General features: G+C 40.6%; 1 protein-coding gene across 1 annotated transcript in view; it reads right to left on the bottom strand.

Moving 5' to 3' along the window:
- Positions 1–18,873, bottom strand: part of Ncoa2 (nuclear receptor coactivator 2) — a 245,696-nt gene that overhangs the window by 157,623 nt on the left and 69,200 nt on the right.

Below are 18,873 nucleotides of genomic sequence, written 5' to 3'. Positions count from 1 at the left end.
AACTTTTGAAAGGCTTAAAATTACTGAAATAAGACAAAAAAATCTATGTAGTAATTGTTTAAAAGCATAAAAATGATGGAACAATTTGCTATCTGAGGAAAAGTCTATTGGAGTAAAGAGTATACTGTGTGTGACAGCCATCAGAGTTTGACAAGCAAAGGGAGAGGTGCACACTTCACTAATGAGGCAGCCCCTCAAGTTTCCTCAGGGTCTATCTCTTGAGAACAAAAACCTCCATGCAAGCTGGCAGGCAGCCTTCACTTTGATCCTGCTGCCTCGCCATGCACGCGTGTTTCCAGATGCACACTGAGAAGCACAAGACAGGAGATGTATGCTTATGTTATTTTATCTAGACTAATGTTTAACTAGAGTAATTGTGCATTTTATGGATCCAAGAAAAAAAAAAAAAAAACAAGTGCTCGTTACTGGTAATAGTACTGAAATTGTGGCCTTTTGGTCAAGCATTAATGATTCTAGACTTAGCTCCAAGGAAGGTTCTTACAACTGAGCCCAGAGGGTTTCTTTTCCTTCACGTGACATCAAAACAACTGACACTTTGGATCAGTTGCCAAACTTAAAACAGTGTTAATGCTTTTTACAATTAATTTAAAGCTTTTACAAAAAGTTTAAAGCTTTTTACAATTTAGAATAGAAAATAGGAAGAGAAAGAAACTAATGCCAAATTAATATTCAAGTTTCTCCTTTTCTAGGACACTGGAAACATTTGATTTCATAATCTACAAGGTCTATAGAAGAGAGAAATTGACAAGGATGCATTTTGATTTTCACTGGGATGTAGTCTTGAAGTCATCATACGTAATAAAATACAAAATGGGTATCCAATGCAATTCAATGAAAATAACATAAAATTTATGTACACATAAGTTTTCGCAGTAAAATGAATGGATTCTGCTCAAGTGTCAGTAAGCAATAAACTGCCATGGAGGAGTCCTCCATCCTTTTAGTAAGACATGGGTAGATTTTCAACTATTCATTTCACCAGCCTATGTATGCCACTCATAATGCCATACCAACCACTGCTCAAGGACATCATATATGAAACAACTATGAGCTAAAGCTTATGGTATTGATAGAGCACTATCTGCTTGCTCTATATTATCCAGTAAGCTTTATTAAGATAGTAAAACAACACAAGACCAGCTACCAATCACTCCCGTTAAAGAAAGATATATCAGGGGGCTGGAGAGGTGGTTTACTTATTAAGAGCACTGGCTGTTCTTCCAGAGAACCCAGGTTCAATTACCAGCACCCACATGGCAGCTCACAACTGTCTGTAACTCCAGTTCCAGGGGATCCAATATCTTCACATAGATACACACACACACACACACACAGAGAGAGAGAGAGAGAGAGAGAGAGAGAGAGAGAGAGAGAGAGACAAAACACTAATGCATATAAAATAAAAATAAATAAATTTTTAAAAAGAAATATGTATTGGAGACCAATATATTTCCAGATATTCACAGTATATGATTTCTTAGTGTAAGTTCTACACAGAAAATTAATAAACTAAATACACAGAGTTACAAACTATGGTTTAAGTTTATACACTACTTAAAAAATACCATTTCAAAGTAATAGTACATGGCATGGTATAAAAGTTCTATATCTCACTCCTCCTCCACTGGTCTTCCTGGTTCTCAAGTGCCCCTTTAGGGTGCTTTACAAAAAAGGGGGAAAGGAGGAGACCGGCCTGGGCATGGCAGAGTGACAGAAAACTGGAGTCTGGCAAGAAGGACAGATGGGCTGTGTTTTGGGTTCTCTCAAGCAGTACTACATTTCCAGGTGCTGCCCAAGAAGGTCCACAAAGACATGGTGGGATCAGTGAAAGAGCTCAGGGTCATAGCTTCCCTACCGACTAGGTCTCAGATTCTGACCTGACCACACAAACAATGCTGCTATCCATACTATTACAATTACCATGAGGCTAAGACACAAGCTAGCACATTCATCACTGACTTCACTGAGATGAGAATAACATTGCCCTCTTTGTGGAATCTTGAAAGAAACAAAGAGCCAACTATGCAGTGCACCTGATACATAGCAGAATTGTAACTAAGATTCTGTAACACAGGCAACTCAACCAAAGATGCGGAAGCTCAGGCCCACACACCCTAAGGATACCTAGTTTTCACTAGTGTGTCCTCATAGATCTGCCCTTTAAACCCCCCAATCCCCCTGAGTAATGAAGACTCTGCCACATGCTCATGCTGTCCCCAAGTCATGTCTGGTGAGCAAGGTCCAGAGCTCATGGCTGGCAAGGCTGGCCCGATCCACAGTGCACGGCCATCACACCTGGGGGTGTTCATGGAAGGTCACTGTTTTGATAATGCTATCATTTTTGCTAATTTAATAAGAAGGCAGAGATCTGACCCCTGAAAACAGCCTTCTTGTGATCTATGTCATGTTAATAAGAACAGCAAAAGCACATGGTCTCCATACTGTGAACAGACTGTGGTGTTTTGTTTTTTTCTGTGTCCTATTTCGTAATTTTTCTCAAGCAATATTGCCACCAACCAAAGGAAGCCATTTCCTATACGACAGAGTAGTGCATGAGTGAAAACATGTTGGTCCACCTGAGCCAACTCCCTGCATTTCTGACATGCACCAGAGAATCCAACACTGGCTACTTGGAAGAGATGGCTGACGGGCCAGAGGGAGCCAGGCAATGCTACACTGCATGCTCCCACAGAGGATCTTAGACTGGCCCCTGTTAAGCTAGCACCACTCCAGTCATCAAGCCAAGCAGGTAGGCTGGCAAATGCTGAGGACACACAGAGAAAGTTGTAGGACTCTTCAAATTCTTTAACGGCTTCAGTCACACACAAATATATGCCAGCAGCCTACGATGTGCAGTCAGTACAGTCAATTATTTTTTATATTGATTAAAAACATAAAACCTACCACGTAAAACAAAGTCTGATCTTAACTTAGCAAGCTTCAAATCATAAGGGCATGCCTTCACGAAAACAAGAAAACTTTATATATACATGTGTTGTGCATATTTATGTATATATAGAGAGTATATAACTACATAAGTAAAACAAATATATCCTAAAATAGAGTAGCATAAATTTTAGTGAATCGAAAAATCAATGTTGCATCATATGACCTAATGTACATAGGACAAGGAGCGTAGCTCCATGGTAAACCATTTGCCCAGCACAGGAGGTGGGGGTGGTAGACTACCCACTTTTGAGACTGTTGCCTCTGCTGGTTTCTAGCTTATTTATGGTCTCCTGCATCGCCTCCCGAAGTGTCTGGACTAAGGCACAAATTATGTCACTAAAGCTTGATATTCTTGCCTAGCGACAGCGAAAGTTCATCTCATACTTGTTGAATGTTTGGGGCTCAGATTTAGAAGAAGACTAAAGAGACTAAACATGAAGAGTAATCTGACAACTTAAATTAGAAATAGTTAAGATCTGAGCAAAAAGATACAAAGAAAGGAGAGTTATAAGCTTGGAGCTAAGCCCAGAGAAACACCAACATGGGAGAACAAATGCAAACAAAGTAGGTAACAGGTGGAAGGCCAGCAAAGTCTGGGTAGGGCATGCAAGAGGAGATGCACATTGTTCCATTCCATGGGTTGAGAAAATTAAAGTTCCTATCTGATTTGGTAACCAGAAAGTACTGGTCTCTTTAAAAGAACAGTTTCCAAAAGAGAGAGATATAAATGAAGATTGCAGAAGGCTGAAGTGCTGACAAGCAAACAGGAAATAAGGATTTGAGCCCAGGATGTGCAAATGACCACTATCAGTACCTTAAACTTAACTTTATCTTCCCATCCATGGGAGTTCTTTGAGGGCAGTGGTAAGGCATCAACCACCCTTCAGTGGGGCAGGACTAAGATGTCAGCCATCCTTGAGGAGGGCAGGGCTAAGGTGTCAGCCATCCTTGAGGAGGAGAGGGGTAAGGAGTCAGCCATCTTCCAGCAGGGCAGCCTGAGGAGCTCTACTTCTTGAAAGTACTCTGAAACCTACTCACAAGACTCAGGTTTGCCTCCCACCATGACTAGAACATGACTAGAACATGACACCCACACCAACCAGCCTCTTAGGTTAAAGGCCACAAAACAATGCAGTTTACTGTCCTTTGATTAGTCATGTGAACAATCTCAAATTATAAACTTCCTTCAGATATTCACCTTCTCTTAGTTTTTTTTTTAATTCCTAATTATTGTCGATGAAATAAAAAACACTGAAAAATAAATGAACCCATTATTCTTCCTTTTATATTCTTGAGTTTAGGGTAAACAAGCCTGTAAAATACTTCAAGGTTGCTCATAACTATAGAATATCTTTAGACAGAGAAGTGGCAAAGAAATCTGACCAAAAGTAACACTCAAACCTAATGATCTGTCCATACAGGACAGGGACAATCTTTAACCCCCAACATACCCTCAACAAGCAGCAGACATCTGTCTACCAAAGGTCACTCTGTCAAATGATGTCACTGTCACATTAAGATGATCATTTCAATATAACAAAAGGAAGCTTCACACACACACACACACACACACACACACACACACACACACACACACACACACACACACACAGAGGGCAGCAGTAAGTGAAGCTGACTCTCACTTTCCTTCCTTCTCCTCACCCCTCTGGGTTTTGAATTTTTGGATTCTAGTTGCTTGTGCTGTCCTATGGGTGATAGATTTCTCCACTCATCCTGAATAAAAGAGTTTTTGTGAATCCAGGAACAATAAATCCTAAAATCTTTGGTATACACATCCTATTCTAAACCAATTGCTATCGTGGATGGGTCTAAAACTTGCAAAAAGGCATGAAATCTAGAATTAACAAACAGAATATCTAGCATACATAGTACAAATCAGATTGGACATGGCTGGTCTAGCATTTGAACACACGGGAGCTGATTTTCCTTGTATATTTGTAATTGGCATGAGATAATGGTACATAGCTATGGAGAGCAGTGTAGCATCACAATTCATGCACACAAAGGGCATACCTGAAAACAGGTCCACTGGCGAGTCTAGCACCTCACACATTTATCATTACTTTGTATTGGGAATAAGTCAAGATCATCTTTACAAGCTATTTTGAAATCTACAAGGATGATGAACAACCATGGCAATCCTACAGTGCTATAGAAAGGTAGAACTTATTCTTTCCATCCATTGTAACCACTAGCTGTCCCTTCCGAGAACGACTCTATTCTCCAAGTCTATGAGATCAAGTTTTAAATTACCACATGTAAGTGAGAACATACGGTATTTGTCCTTCTGTGTCTGACTTACTCTACATAACATAATGTCCTCTGGTCTCATCCATGTCACACCAATCCTGTGTTATGTCCAAAGGAAAATAAACCAGTGTGACACAAGATGTATGCACTCCTGTATTCACTGCAGCAACATTCATGATGATTGATTCCAGGATAGTGAATCAAGTCAGGTAAAGAAAATGGTACTTTACTATCCAGACAGAAAGAAATCGGAGGTACTTTTTGCTGAGGAGCAGATGTCAGTGGCTCTGCTGTAACTTTTACATGAATTATTGTAAATACTTGCCCAGACAGGTACCTATTAGTGCCAACAAACTGTACACTGGAAACATGAAGTGCCTTACGCATAGTAACGAAAGAGGACAAAAGACCTCCCGCTACCCTGTCTCTCTCCCAACTCTTCATACTCCCCTCAGAAAACCCAGCTGAACATCAAAAAGATGCCCAGCCTTACACAGCTGCCAGCAGCTACCTAACAAGGAATTGTAAAGTAGCCCTCTAACAAGATCACTCAATTGTTTATGCCAACAAAAGCAAAGAGAACAGAAGAAACACCACCACACTTCAAGTAAGTGAAGAAAAATGCAGACATAGGAGATGGTGCTGAAAAAGAGAGTGAAACAATTCTAAAACCTAATGTAGAAAAAAGTGCTGGAAAACTAACATGGTATTATTCCATTCTTCCCCCAAACCAGAGACTGCTGGGAGGAAGAATGTACCAACAACCTAAGATATCCATGATGAGTTTAGTACAGCTCCATACTTTGATTTAGATGCAAATGTAAAATGCTGTCCTAGAGCAGAGTTCCTCAACCTGTGGGCCGTGACCATCGGAAAACATTATTTCCAATGGTCTTAGGAACTGAGAAACCACTCAGAAGCAAAATTAGTTATACAATAGCAACAAAAATAAATTTATGGTTAAGGGTTCCTAAGACCATCCGAAATATGTATGTTATGACGTTGGTGACCCACAGGTGGAGAACTGCTGTCCGAGGGTGAACACTGTTCAGCTGAGAGCAAATGCCATTCAATGTTTCTCAGGCTTTGCGTTGGACTTACTAGACATTGGTGCTATTTTCATTTCTTCGATATCAAGTCTTTTCTATCAGGCTAAATAAAGAAAAGCAGGGAAGATTGTAAATGTAGCACATACATGCATTACAAGCAGTACCGGGGAGGTGTAGGGTGAGGGTGGAAAGGGTGGAAATATGCTGCACATGAATGAAACTCTCAAAAAAAAAAAAAGTGCACACTGAATTTAACAGAGCCTGAGTTCTGCAGTTCAGCAAGCAATCTTCAAAGTGTCTACCTCTACTTCATAGTTTGGGGTCCTCGTTTATGTTTAATTAGTGGCCTGGCTTTGTACCATAGGTCCTACTGGAAATAAAATCTACAGTGAAAGGAATAAAGTGATATACTACACTGGTTCCTTTTCACAGAAGCTACAAGTTAAATTTCCTCATTATTCACAAAAATAAACATGGCTATACAATGTGCACCTTAAAAAAAAATCACTCATACCCTTTGCTGACAGCAAATTAAGGACCAAATGGTGCCCTTGAAGTGTACCCTAGGGTGTAATAAAGAAGAAAGCTACTGTAGTTTAACTTAAATGAGTCAAAAAAAAAAAGTTATGCCTTCTTCTACAAAGGTACATTTTATTAAGTGTGAAGGTTCTGCCTTTATTGTCAGGCGGGAGGCTTTCTGTTTTGTGGTGTTAACTGCTCTTCCATGTTTTTGTTTTCATGCAATGTCAAAACACAAAGTTTAATAATCTTTTTCAGTTTTCTGGGTTTTACAGACCACTGGCCTATCAAGCGGTGGTATGTGCACATCACTGATGCAGACACTCCCTCAGGGGACTCTGGTTCATGCTGATCACACATCCGCAGGCAAGGTGCTCACACCCTCCCTCTAAGTACACCAAGAACAGCAACTACAGCAGAGGCAGGCAGCCACAAACCACAAACAGCAACTCTTCAAGCCCTTCACATCAAGAAGTCTGGATTTACCCTGCATGGGTGGTGATTCTGATAATGCCACTGACAAGCTCAGTGATACACAAAGAACATGACCCCTGTACGGAACTGTGAAAGCAATTACCTTTGCTGGTTCTCCCCTGGAATCAAGAGGTTAACTGCCCTCCCCAGGAAACTGGAGAGCTGGGCAAAGCGCTCTACTGGCAACATCACTGAGATGGTGAAGCCCGAGACATGTGCCTCAGGCTTCCATATCAGACCCCTGTGTCTTTCCTTGGCCTCAGTATCCTGAGCTACCCATGGCCCCTGGCAGTACTCTATTGAGGATGTCCAAGGCAGTGAGGCATGGAGGCCATGTGTGAAAATATGAAACCGTTGAGCCAGGCTCCAGCTGTTCCGTGTGCTCTAACTTATCTAACTTCCTAACAGAATCATGAGACAGAATGAAAATACACATAACAGAACAAAAACTAACAACTTGTATATATAGTAATATAGTAAGGGCTTTAGTGTCAAAAAGCCAAAGCATTTCTCAAGATGGGAGAGGGAGAGGAGGAGAAGGAGGGGGGAGAAGAAAAGGGGATGGAGGGAGAGGAGAAGGGGGAGGGGGAGGGGAAGAGGGAGAGGGAGTAATTTATCTGTCATGCATTTACAGTGCAGGCTCTGGGGATATGTGGGTATTCACCACCTTACAATGGAGCTCTGTCCAGACACACCCTACAACTGACCTCCCACACCTCACTGCTTAGCAGCACAGTGGCTATGTACAACCTGATGCTTCTGATGGTGGGGTTTGGGGGTCTACAACTTGCTGTCCAGTGTCACAAACCAATCACACCACCTAGCAACAACCTGGAGAAGATCCTAATTTAAAGTCTGAAGCCAGCTCAATGTTCATTGCACAATGCACTGAACACCATCATAAAATCAAAAACCTCAAGAGGTCCAAGTCTTGGACCCTCTGTGATGGCTAAAACTTTTTCAGAACTAGAGTTGGAGGTATGGCTCATCGGACCTGAGTTCAATTCCCAGTACCCACCTCAGGTGGTTTACAACCACCTATAACTCCAACTCTGCAGATCCAACACCTTTCTGACCTCTGCAGGCATATTCGTGTGTACACACACACACACACACACACACACACACACGAAAAAAGAACACCTGACTTGAAATTTGAAGTACACTTCATGGTGTCTTCCTGTACTTAAATTCCAAGTGAGATTCACAAAGTGTGATTCACAAAGTCTTCCTGTATATTTCAATCTTCCCCCCACCCCTCACAAAAATAGCCACAAGGAACATAATTAAGAAATCAACCAAATTTGATCAAATCAAAGCATGGACCAATCCCAGAGACTGAGTTCTTCCATGAGAAGGAAGTGAAGATGGAATCAAAATCTCACAAAAGGTCACATACAGTTTGCAGAATTACCCATACTTTTCTTAACTGTACCATATAGTAAAATGTTTGGGTTCTTATTTCAGACTATAAATTCATGGCATGCGTAACTAATCCTTTTTATTTTTTTTTCTCACTGAGTATTAGCTAAGAGACCCTTTTAAGATACATTACAAACAGGCTAAGAGAATCCCCTGCATTACTGCAGCTGTGACTCCAGGACCCGGAATGGGAAAACAAGGTCAGCAGTGAGCTGCCGCCCTAGTGGGATTTATTTCTGTCTAGGCATGCTACAGTTTAAACAAACACACTATTTCATGGACTAAAATAATTTTAAGCACTTCTTTTATTAAAGCACAGACAATGTAACCTTTCATAATACGATTCTCTAGATTCTAAAATTATTCACACTTTTTTTCTACTTGTAGCTTTCTCTCCTCAAATGATGGCAAAAGGAACACAAAGAAGAATCAATATTCTACAAACTATTTTTAAACATAAAAAAATTGCTAGATCCCATGTTGTGAAAGAACAACAGACATCAGGTAACTATAGTATCCAAGGGAAAAGTCACAGTATGTCCAGCTCCTCACTCGATTATTTTTTCTTTCTTTTCTCACTCTCCCCCCACCCACCCCCCCTGCCCGCCCGGCCACCTGCCTGTGGCTCAGGCTGGTTACATGTTTTTTCTAATTTCAGGGTCAGCACAATACTTATGCTGTGTCAATTTCCTTTTTAAAACATAATGCACGAGAAAATTTCTCCTTGTTAACTATTAGCTTGTTAATACGTTGTTTGAAATACTGTAAAAGTCAAAACAGAGTTCCGAGCCATAACCTCAGCTTGACAAACAGTGGCCTTCAACTATAAAGGGTAACACACCTGGAGCTGCTGAGACAGCTCTGCCCTTAAAGATGGGAGGCAGCAACCCATACTATCTGAGTTTGATCCCTGGGGCTACGTGGTAGAAAGAGAGAAATTACTCCCTCTGGTTGTCCTCTGACTTCTACATGTGTGCTGTGGCAAAAGTGTGCACAGGAACACACACACTAAAGCTCTTAGTACAAATTAAAACCAAAAGAGTAACACCATCTGGAAAAGGTGCCTCAGGAGTCTGAGAACACAAGACTCGGGGCCCTCTATTCTCAAGGGACCAGACAGTCAGCAATGCCCTGGGTTCCTGGACCAGGGCTTCAGTTTCATCAGTGACGAAATAACATAATGATCTTCAAACTCCTGTTTCACACACACAAAAAAAAAAAAAAAAAAGCAAAAAAAAGCAAAAACTCACAGTCCTCAAAGAAAGAGCCACTCCTTTAACAATACACTTAAGGCATACACTTCATTTGTTTAATGAAAAGGTATAATTATTTCTCTAATCTTACACTAAACATCTGATAGCCTTTCTCCTACTTTTTCATTGTAGCTTGCAGCTTTGTGAGGTGTGATGAACCTATACTTACGCATGGCAAATGTCAAAAGAGAGGTGCTATGATGTCCTTGGATGTGACTAAAGCCACCCAGCCACAGTATTTACATGCACACACATACTATAAACACACATGATATGAAGGTAGAAGACACTGGACTGTGAAAACAAGGACAAGACAGCAAGTGAGGGCAAAGGGTGGGGGAAGTGAAGGCCCACATGACATCATCATCGTGCAACAATTCAAATACTGGAAAAAGAGGTCACTCAGCCAACAGAAATCTAGAATTTAGGCCTAGCTTAGTTTAGTACTCACAAAAAATTTCTAGAAAGTCGCTTGCAAATCTACAAGAGCTATACCACAAATTTTAAAACAGTAAGAAAATGGATACATTGTTTCTTTAAGTTACACTGTTGTATCTTTATGTTTGTTTTTGGGTTTTGTTGTTGTTTCCAGATAGGGATTCCGTGTAACAGCCCTAGCTGTCCTGGAACTGTCAGGGTAGACCAGGCTGGCCTTGAACTCACTGAGACCCATCTGAGTGCTGTGATTAAAGGTGTGTGCAATGTTGTATTTTAAATTTCTTAAAATAACATAGATTTAGGCCTTTATGTCACAAAATTATATTCAAGATTCCTGATATAGGAAAAGCCAAGTGACTTATTAAGTTAAAGTGTTAGTAACTAATGTCTTTCTTTGGGAATTTGTTGTGTTCACCAAGATTCACCAATAACTGATATCTTGTCGTGAATTTGGGTGTTTTTTAAAGTAACAAAGCACATAGCATTTTAGTTTAATACAGAATTTCATAATTTTGTTGCTCAACATACATTTCAGTTTTTGAAAATACCAACTGTCATTCAAGAGCCCTTTTGTTAAGCTTAGAAAACACTTTCTTACATTTTAAAAAGACGATTATTTCCTAAATAACAAATGGAACCAGTCAGACGTGGTGTGCACACCTTTAATCCAGTACTTCGAAGGCAGGCACAGGTGATCTTTGAGTTCAAGGCCAACTTGAACTGTGAAGCTTTAAGACTCCTCTCACCTGCTCCCCCATAGCAAAATGATTGGTTTATACTTCCTAAAAACACACATTTTAAAATTGTGTTACAAAGAGTATAACTTTGCAATTTCTACCTTTAACACTGCATGCTTTTCCTTGCTTCACCTAAAAGGTTGGTAACCAGTGTTGTCAAGAGCAACCCAAATAAAACACTAAAATTCCTCTCATGATTGCAAGGGCACAAGTACTGACAGGAAGGACAACATACTCAAATAGCTCCTGTTGCTAAATCAAAATCCAGAGCCGATGCTGAGGATGCTGAGGAAGCAGAGGGGCACTTGGCTCACAAGAAGTATGCACACCTAGCTAACACCAGCATAGGAAGTAATGAGGGTGTCATCAGGGAGCAACACCGAGGTCCATCTTAAGGTTCCATGGTGCTGTGGCTGAACCTGGAGCCAGCATCCATGGGTAAGACTTATACACAGGCTCAGTCACAAAAGTCCTGACAAATGTAGGGTTTGCCCTATTTATAAAAGAGAAAACTCCAAGGCAAAAGGCTAATTAACTAATCTGAATTATAATACTAGATGAATTTATTCAATTCCCAAAGAACTCAGACACTTCTAACCCTTTCTTCAGACAACTGTGAGCTCCCAAGACAAAGGAATGACACACATTTCCACCTAATAGTGGTTGGAAAGTCCCACAATACTGCAAAAGCTTGTGGTGTGACAGACTTTAATGACCCCCCCCCATGGGAGGCCTCACCCTCCCTGAGGAGTGGATGGGGAGGGATGGGGAATGATGGGAGGACAAGAGGGAGAGGGAACTGGGATTGGTATGTAAAATAAGATTTTTTATTTAAATAAGAATTAAAAAGAAAATTTTATCAAATTAAAATGCAAGGAAATTTCTGGGCGTTGGTGGCACACGCCTTTAATCCCAGCACTGGGGAGACAGAGGCAGGCAGAGTGAGTTCGAGGCCAGCCTGGTCTCCAATTAAAATTAAAGTTAAAAAAGAAAAGGGGGCCACTTTGAAGCTCCAGTTCTTTTTAGGAAGAGCACCTTTACCACTTCAGGACAAGAGTCATGACTTGTCACTTGGTAATGTAGTGCCTTAGAAGGCTGAAAGAGCTACAGTAAAAGACTGTGGGTTTTAGTCTCAAACTTCCTCCTCATTCATAGATATGTGAATATATATAAAGGTTTATATAATACACAAATTTTTGCTTTTAAAGGAGAAGGGACTAGGCAAAATAGGTATGTATTTGTTTCTAAAGATACGAAATAATTTTTAGAGAAACAGAATCAGTCTATGCTGGCTAGAAGATTTTAGACATTCCAAGAACTTCCTAGTTCTTAAACACCTGCACATGGTCCAAGGCCAATGCCTTCCTAAAAACAGTGACACGTTCTGACTCCAGTCACCTCCACAATCTGTGCCTTTCTTAGTATTTGCACAGTTGAAATAGGGCTGTAGAAGTTTCGGAAGGTAAATACATTTTAAAGTGCTACGGAGGAGTGTTAACTTAGGAATAATGCAAGTCTAAATTCACTTGAGGAGGAACAAGTTACATTTTCAGAAGGTTGAATTGAAAAGACAGAACTACCCAAACTTCATGTTCCTCTAACAGACCCCCCTGAGAGAAATAAATGAAGGAAAAACTGTACAAATCTATAATTACGGACTGCCTTGCAGTAACAGAAGGGCCCTGCACACTGCTATAAGCAGTGAGCACACAACTTTTACCCAGCCTCTTCCATGTTTGAATCATCTTGTCGGTGCACCATTGTGAGTGGGTGGCATCCAGCACCTCTCAGGGAAAGACAAGGTTGCAAAAGCAAGTAAAATTCCAACCTTTGAGTTGTGGTCCCAGTAAAAGCACTTACAAAACGAAACAAACAGAGATCTCTTAGCCGGCTGAAAGAAAGCACACCAAGCACTGAAAAGTAGGTGTGTAAGGATGGTGCCATTGTGGGCACATTCTTCAGTGTCCACAATAAATTATTAACATTATTATCAGTTATATTAAATGCCAAAATAACATGAGAACTATTGGGAAGTGAGTTAAACTAACAGTGCTATGTATCTAATTAGCTCAGATCTCTATGGATGAGAGATTTTAAAGAAAGGTGCCTACCAAACTAAACACCATAAGCACGAAACCATTTTGTGATTACTCCCTTCTTTCATGTCTGTGTGAAGTGAGGGAAAAGAAATAAAGGAAGAGAAAGCCATGAGTACACATGCACAAACCCAAACCACAAAACAAATAACCTAAAACCAAACCATAGGAGGCCAAGGAAATGTGTGATATCTACATGGCAAGTGATGTTGCAACACTCCCAGGGTTAACCCACGTTCCTGCCACAAGCCTCAACCAAAGCCAATGTGTTCAACCAGGCCACACAGCTGGCAGCTGGGAGAGCATTCAGTTGGGAACCAAGACTACAAGTGAAATGGGACTGTACTGGACCCACCCTGGATGATGAAACACTGCTACTGGGGTGAAATATTATGCTGCTCAAAACCAGGGAAAGGCAGAATTGCAACTCTTTGGAAGATCCCAAGAAAGCACCTGTTCCAGTTAGCAGTACACATGCTTCCTATACAATCATCCACGGGCATGGCAGTACCTTCACACATGGCTTTGAGGACATGCCTGCTCTTGGTAAACTCCACACTATGAACAGAAGAGCCTAGTATCCTCCTAAGTACCCAAGGTTAAAAAGTCTTGTTAGATTGTTAGGGGACTGAACTTGGTTTCCAAGAGCTATTTTAAAAGCACACATTTTTACCAAGCCCTGGGTGTGTCCCATGAAACTACTTTGTACAACTCCAAGAAGCCAGACACTTTCCAACCCCATCTCAAACAGCACCTGTTAACCCCAAAGAAAACACACTCCAGTTTGTATCTAGATCACTCAAGAAAACCTTTCAGACCCCAAAATCCCAATTCTAGTTATTTACCAAAGGATTTGAAATCATCTTATCAAGAGATATCTGCAAGGGGCTGGAGAGATGGCTCAGTGGTTAAGAATACTGGCTACCCTTCTAGAGGAGCGAGATTCAGTTCCCAGCATGCACAGGGTAGCTCGTATCCAAGCATAACTCCAATCTCAGAGGATCCAACACCCTCTTCTGGCCTTTGCAGGCACCAGGCAAGCACATGATTCATGGACATATGTGCAGAAAAAAACACTCATGCACATGGAATAAAACTATTTTAAAGAGGAATATCTGTATTTCCACATTAACTGTAGCACTAGTCACAAGCCTGGGTTATAGAATCAACCTAAAAGATAGTAGACAAAAACAAGGCATATGTACGCAATGGCATACACTTTGCCATAAAAACCAGACTGTCATTTGTGACAACATGCATGGAACATGGGGTGAAATGTTCTAAGTGAAGTAAGTCAATCACAGAAAAACACTACATGATCTCACCCATATTCGGAATCACAAACAACGGGACACAGGACTCAGAGTAAATAGTGGTTACCGAAGCCAAGGACGTTGGGAATGGGGAGATAATGATCAGAGTACCAAATCCCAGCTAAGAGGATTTGATGTATGTGTTGGCTGTTTTGGGAGAACTGCACAGTATGATGGATATAGCTAGTAACCATGTGTTGTACATTTCAAAATTGTCAAGAGTAAATTTTGTGTTTTTACCATAAAGCAGGTAAGATTTTGAGGTGATGGATATCTTTATTAGTTTGATTTAACAATTCTATATTGTATCAATGGTCCACGCCACTTTGTCCCCAATAGATATACATAATTGAATATTAACAACATAATAAGAAGAGGAAAAGAGAGCTGGGAGTACAATCCACTTGTTTTGCATGTATGCAACCTGTGTTCAACTCTCAGCAACACACACACAATGTGATTCGCATATAGTACAAGGAAAATATGTGCGACTGGTGAAGATATATGTGATTGGGTAACATGTAAGACATACATATTTGATATAAGATACAGGAGACACACACAACCAATATGAAATATGTATGAAACTCCTTATGCAAAGGTGATCAGAGTAGGTGCCTGAAGGGCAATGGACAGGACACTCATTTTCTTCGAGTAGAGTTCATTGTCTTAGTAAAGCCACTCTTCAATCAGGAGTAAAACTGCAGGTTTTCTTAGGGACTCAGTCTGGGTTTGTTTGGTTTCCTTTTGAGGCAGGTTTTTGCATGTGGCCCAGGCTGGTCTGGAGTTTGCAATCCTCCTGTCTCAGCTTTCCCTAACTTCCCAGTGCTAGGATGACAGCAATGTGCCAGTAACTTTGGTTCCGGAGCGCTTGGAAATATTTAATTCTTCTATCAAGAACAAAACTTTTCTCAGCTAGGACATAACTCATAAATGTGATTCCTAGAAACACTCCTCTAAATAGTAAACCTTTGAGGATTATTTTTTACTCTGTATTTTGTTCAAATGACTTGGTTCAAATAGAACTATCTACAACTGCTAGGAAGTACTTCTTTACCAATTACCTAAATTCAGCACTAGCAATGCTGCCATTAATTCTGGGACTCTCATGCCCTACAGCTCCTGCTTCTGACACAGCTCTCTGTAGCACCTCTGTATTTAGTCGGTAGGTCTTAGTCAACATTAGTAATAGAAATTCATTTCCATTATAAAGATTTACTGACGCTTAAAAAAACAGCAGTCACTGTGAAATGCACATGGCTCAGATAAATATTGGGAATTAACACAGCAGCATTGGCTGAGCACACCTTTAATCCTAGCACTCAGAAGCCAGAGGCAGGTGGATCTCTGTGAGTTCCAGGCCAACCTGGCATACACACAGTTCTAGAACAGCCAGGGCTACACAGAAAATAATTCCTTTCTCAAAAAAAGTTAAAAAACAAACAAACAAACAAAAAGCAAGAAAGATACCAGGGTTTGCCCTAAGTTAGTAGTACCAACATGTGCTTTTAACACAGTTCTTCTTCCAGGACCCTCACCCATAATTCACATAAAATTCACACGGGTACTAGGACCTGACAACCCACGGCTCCAAATGATGACATCTGTTACATGCTACATGTGTGATACTGACTGAGCCAATTCATCTCCCTTGACCTGAGTTACTTCATCTGTAATCTGAATCATTAAAAGAATAAAGAAGTGTACATGAAACAGCCACAGAGGGTCTTGGTCATATAGAGTGGGTAGTAAATAATGATACCAATACAATACTGTTACAGTTACATGAATGAACCAACTTCTACTCCAATAGCCAGAAAAGGAAAATGCCCGGGACCTTCAGAAATATTCCACTGAATTGAATGTTTCAAATGTTTGTAGGGACTGAGATGATTAGGGGCAGAGCATGTGCTTAGCATGCATGAGTCCTTGGGTTCAATGCCAGCACCCAAAGAAAAAATGAAAACCAAGATGATGCTAGGCTTGTACTTCTGAGGTTGACAGAGTTCAGGTGGCCTCTTGCTACACATGAGTTAGACTGGCAGGAGGCTCTTCAGGTGCCACCTTGACGCAGAGAGCCCATTATTATGTGGAGGCCAGACTGGCAGGCAACTCCTGACTCAGATGGAGCTCACACAGAAACTACTCAGGCTACTGCAAACACCCTGGAAGCATGCTGCAATCTTCAGTAGTTAGTCAGTGAACAGAGTCCATGGAGCACAGAGCTGTGGACTGGAAACCTGGCACACTCAACAATCCAACACGTACCAGTCCTCAAAATTACATACTGTCTAAAGCACACAGGCACAATGGAAGTGGTAAGAAAGTGTAGTGTCCTTTAGTGTCACAAGTTAGCCAAAAATGGGTGTTGCTGGGGAATAAATAAGCTTAGCTTAAAAAGCTTCTTTGAGTCACTGAATTTTGTTTTAAAATAAGAGTGGGGCTGGAAGGGGAGCTTCATAGTTGAGTGAAGGCTTAGTGTGTGTCACACACATACAAGTTCAGGAAAGAAAACTAAAATTAGGGTAGACTATCGTGAGTAACTCATAGTGGCAGCTATAAATACAAATTGAAATTCAGACAGCACTGGTAGTGACTGATAGAAAGCATTAGTGTTGGATGAAACAATCTTCACAATCATCAGGGGTAGGAAGATAACAAAAATAGCCAACTTCAAAAAGGTTAAGGCTAACAGAGAGAAAGAAAAATGAAATGTAATAGAAGTTTTTAAATAGGCATCTAATCCATTAAGTTTCTTACTACTCCATCCAGTAGTGGTGGTTGTATCACTGCTTCCAGAAACACCAGGGACATATTACCAAATGTATAATAGCTGTAACATTGTCCCACTCAAAAATATGGTGACTACCTTTACATTTTTATCAATTGATGTGACCACATAAGTTTAACTTAGAAGGGTGTAAAAATGAATTTTTTTGAAAAGGTAAAATAAAGTAGGTCCCCAAAGAGAGTTCAATTTTCAAAAAACAATAACCATATGTACATACAACTATTCAACATTATATAGTAAAATTGGTTCAGTACTTCCAAGGCATTCCTGATCTCCAGAGGGTGGAATATGCTGGAACTCTGAGCCCTAAGCTTAGCCACGCCCACAGCCACCCCAGATTCACCCTGACTAGCTGGATCTCCATCCTTGGCTCTCCTTCTCCAGAATGTTCAGTCAGTAGCAAGGGGGTCTACTTGCCAAGAGCGGCATGCACACTCAAGGATACATATTCTGACAACACAACACTTGCAAGTGAGCTGGTCACTATTTCCCCTCAAACATCAAACATGCTATCACTGCCAAGCAGATAGATGTGGTCAAGTTGATGTTGTCAATTTGTGCAAAACTCATTCATTCACCCACCCTTTCTATGAATTTACCAAGCACCAGCAATGGAGAAATGCTGCATTAGTGGTTTCCTTTCCCACACAGGATGTGTACTTCAGAAATCAACAACTTCTAAAAGTTAGAATCAACCTTCTTTCTTATTCATCACCAAACCTCGCTGCTATACCTGGAATTTGCTTCAGAAATGTCACTTGCTTCCTGTGGCCTCATGATCTGGATCTCTTTCTCCCTTAGGTCACACAGGTTTCTTTGTTTTTGTCTTTGTTTCAGTTTTAAAGATTATAAAACAAGTAAATGGTCATTACAGGAAATGGAGAAAAGTAAAAACTGAAGAAGGATTTTAAAATGTCAACTGTTGCCCACCATGGGAAATAGAGAAAAGTAAAAACTGAAGAAGGATTTTAAAATGTCAACTGTTGCCCACCATGAAGTAACCTCCATCACTATTTTAAATGTTTTGCTCACTGGCTTTTTCAGATGTTTGGTGGTGTCTTTAGCAGAGCCGAACACAATTCTCCATAACTCTTAGTATTCATAACTTTCCCTAAACACTGCTGTGGCTACTGACCACTATGGCACCTTTCACCTAAACGGTTCTCCAGTTTCACAGACCGGACTCCATTGGATGTCGGAAAACTATTCCTGGGCCAAGAGAGATCAATTGTAAAGGTTTTGATTACCAAACCAGTGATTTTCAGATAAATTACACTGGAGTGGTTTCTGAAAAGGCTGTTTTGATGATAACCTTAATAAAAGGTGGTCTCCCTTCATCTAATTATTTAATAATTTAACAAAAATAGCATATTAGGTGCTAATTTCATTTAGGTCCTATTCTTTACATATACTAAAATAGAGGTCTCCCCCGCCATAGAAGACACAGGTGGACAGACTTGGTCAGGCATTTTGGTCTTTCTGGCCATAGCTCAATTCCTGCTGCCTCACCATCTCATGAATTAAGGCCATTGCCACCAAG

This window comes from Cricetulus griseus, chromosome 2, assembly GCF_003668045.3.
Source record: "Cricetulus griseus strain 17A/GY chromosome 2, alternate assembly CriGri-PICRH-1.0, whole genome shotgun sequence".
Classification (NCBI taxonomy): Eukaryota; Metazoa; Chordata; class Mammalia; order Rodentia; family Cricetidae; genus Cricetulus; species Cricetulus griseus.
The sequence above is the reverse complement of the archived record's forward strand: the minus strand, read 5'-3'. Positions and strand labels throughout refer to the sequence as shown.